Source organism: Coenobita brevimanus, chromosome 32, assembly GCF_032717465.1.
Source record: "Coenobita brevimanus isolate Jiangsu-jjx chromosome 32, ASM3271746v2, whole genome shotgun sequence".
NCBI lineage: Eukaryota > Metazoa > Arthropoda > Malacostraca > Decapoda > Coenobitidae > Coenobita > Coenobita brevimanus.
Genome location: NC_136985.1, coordinates 2556801 through 2560396, shown reverse-complemented (window position 1 = coordinate 2560396; position 3596 = coordinate 2556801).

The window sequence follows — 3596 nt, the reverse complement described above, 5'->3', positions numbered from 1 at the left end:
GTTCACACGTGTTATAATACTCGACCTTACGTGCATTAGCCGAGTCTAAGGAAGTGTAACGCGCATCGGAGACGATCTGCACGTCTAATACGACCACTGAGGTCCCCGTGTCGACTATAAGGTCTGGCCGTCTCATTACTGCTCCTGCACGTAACGTTTGTTCTTTCCCGACACGATAGTTGGGATTTGATCGAATTAACTGCCTCTCTAGGGAATCGACGATCCTATCGTGCCGGGTGACGCGAATCTCGTGCGTCAAGGAGCACCCCTGGAGGACGTGGTTCAAGGAGGGAGGGGTCCCACACCCCCCCTCACAGCATAGCTTTGGTCGCTGTATTCCATGCCCTCTTGAATTTCTAACAGGGGTACTCACTAAGCTCCCGCGCGGTTTGACGGCATCCACGTATCGGGATCTGCTGAGACGGTCAGATCCTTCATAGATCCAACAGTGCAAGGTCCAGTGAGCCTGCTGGGCAGCTCCACGAAGGCCTTCACCGTCATACCGCTGACAGAGGTCCAGGACCCATTGGTTCGCCTCAGAGCGGCGATCCTGGATCCTGACCCCCTGTATGACGGGCCATCGGATCTGCTCCATGCAGTCCAAGATGTACTGGTGCTCACTGAGTGACTTAATAATGGGACAAGTAGACTCTTTCAGTCGGTGCAGGTGAGCCGCCCGAAGCAGCGGCACTCAGGTATAAAATGAGGTTACACCAAGTCCACCCCCCTTAAGCCCGGTGTGGAAAAAGGCCGGGGGGTGTCCTTGGGTAGATGTAAAACATCCCTCACGGCTGCCCTCATGCACCTGTCTAAGTCTTGAAGTGTACCAAGGTTAACGCTCCCCAGGACAAGCCTGTGGAGGCACCGAGGGTACACTACCTTGCTGATGGCCCATAGCTTCTGCTGGGGGCGCAAGGGTGCTGCTTTTATGCGCCCGAGCAATTCCCCCAGCATCTCTCGGTGGACTTTGAGAGAAGGCCTCCAACCCACGTCCACACCTAGGTACTTGGTGGTGTCGGAGGCAGTAAGCGTGGGCACCAGCCGTCCATCTGCGGTGAGGAACAGGTTGCCAGACCAGATGAACCGTTTGGCTTTCCCGTCCTGCACCACAGCTATTGATTTGCATTTATCCGGATTTATGGTTAGCCCCAGTTGGCCCAGACGATGAATCGCTGTGTCAACCAGGGCTTGGAGACCTGGCTTGGCGATGGAAGTCAGCACTAAATCATCAGCGAACGCAAAGCCTGCAATCCACTGATGACCCAGCCTGATGCCTAACTCTCTATCCAAGCCTCCTAACACAAAATCAACAGCGGCATTAAATACCAACGGGGAGAGAGGATCCCCTTGTCGGACCCCTCTGAGGGGACAGATGGACGTCCCCAAGAGGTCCAACCGGGTATTGTCATAGCAATGGGAGATATACCGGATTAGAGGAGGCGGCACGCCCACCCTGCTCAAGATGGCGCCCAGAGTGTGATGAGATAGCAAGTCAAACGCCTTACGGACGTCCAACATCGCTATGTATACATCATGCCACCTCCTATAACCCTGGTATAGGATAGCATTCATCATGTTTATATTCTCACAACAGCCGTCGCTAGGTTGGAATGCGCGCTGTTCCCAGGAGAATAAGTCCGCACCCTGGATCCGTGCAGCCAAGATTGAATGCAAAATCCTGACCACGTATGATGAGACCGAGATAGGCCGGAACCCAGACGGCCCATCCGGTCTCGGTGTCTTCGGAATCAAGGTGACCCGTGATCTTAGTAATCGTTCAGGTTGGTCCCCTATTAGCAACAAGTTGCAAAGGAGAGTCACCTTCACCGGCCCTAGGCCCCAAAGGTCGGCTAAGGTCGTCCCGTCTGGTCCGGGAGTACTGACCCTCGCCTTCTTCAGGGCCCCCTCCACTTCCTCGATGGAGATTGGGTCCCACAGTTCCCATCTCGGAGGACGGACCGGTGTGGGCACTGGACCGCTCCATGGATGTGATGGAGTCTCATACAAGTTTGTCCAGAAGGTTATCTTCTCCTCCTTGGGGACGTTATCGTCTACGTTGATAACCCCATCCAGGATGTCCCTAATCAGCTGACCCCTATCCTTGGACCACCTCCCTTGAGCCCGGGCGAAGAGTTGCCTCCTCGAACACCGGACCCCGGGGGCTGCCTGCCCAGTTCTTAGCCTTCTAGGGTCACTTGCTGTCACCGGAACAGCCCTTACGGGCAGTTCCTCCATCAGCTGATGGATCAGGCTGTTGGGATCATCCCTCTCCTGGATGGACAGAGTGTCACAAAGAGAGGAGATCGCCGCCATGATCTCCACTCTCCAGGTACTCTCCTGAACTCCTCCTCTAGCTCCTTGACCTTCACCTCCGGTTAGTCCTCTCATCTGAGGCAAAATACTCCTTACTCCTCCTTCTCCTTCTAACACTCCTGCATCCCCCACCTCACCCTCCGTGTCGGGTGGGCCTCCCTGATGTTGCTGGGAGCTGGCAGAGACCATCTCCTCCACAAGATTCCGGTGAGCGGCAGACCTCCTGCGGGATTTGATGGCCTCGAGGGACCGGTTGGGAAAGGAATCCAACAGCAGCTGGTTGATGTTACGTGCTGCTCCTGGATTCTCTTTCAGGACAGATGCTTCTCTGGAGGCAAGGAGCCTGGCCTCAGCTTCTGTCCATCTGGCCTTGGTCTTAACTGGCTCCTTGTCAGCAAAGAAGTGGTCCGGGTGCACACCACGATGATGCACCCCCAGACCCCACTTCGTAGTAAATACACGCTCACAGACAGGGCAGGCAAACCCCCCAGTGATTGCTCTGCCGCTAGGGCCTGCCCCATCACCACTTTCACCATGGTGACTCATAATCTTCTCGCTGCTGTGGGCAGTGGAAATGCCACTGTACAGAATGTCGAGACAAGCCCAGATCGTAAAGGTGATTAAATTAGCCCGTTGGTAAGACCCGAAGGTGAGACCAACAGTTGCCCGACTCCGCCACTAGGAGGCTTTAATCCTGGAGTCGTCCATTACGGACGAGGGAATCACTTAAACACAAGAGAAGGATATTTGTGAAGCACTAAATAAGAATTTCCAATTAGTTTTACAGAAGAAAAAAATTTTGAGGGGGACTGTGTGGAACATGCATGTCCACACATACTACTAGATATACAAATAGCAGAAAAAGTAATACAGGAGGAGTTAAGTAGATTAGACAGAGGAAAAGCAAATGGTCCTGATGAAATTTCATGTTGGGTGCTACGAGAATGTGGAAAGGAGTTAAGTAAACCATTATTTTTAATTTTCAAGAAATCCTTGAGTCAAGGTAAACTACCTGATATTTGGAAGAAAGCAAATATTGTCCCCTTATTCAAGAAAGGAAATAGACAAAATCCACTCAACTACCGACCAGTATCACTGACCAGTGTTGTAAGCAAGGTATTAGAAAAGCTTATAAGAAAAGCTTGGGTAAATCATCTAGAAGAACACAGTATGATAACAAAGACAGTTTGGTTTCAGAAAAGGAAAATCATGTGTTGCTAATCTGTTGAGCTACTATGACAGAGTAACAGACACAATACAGGAAAGGGAAGGATGGGTGGACA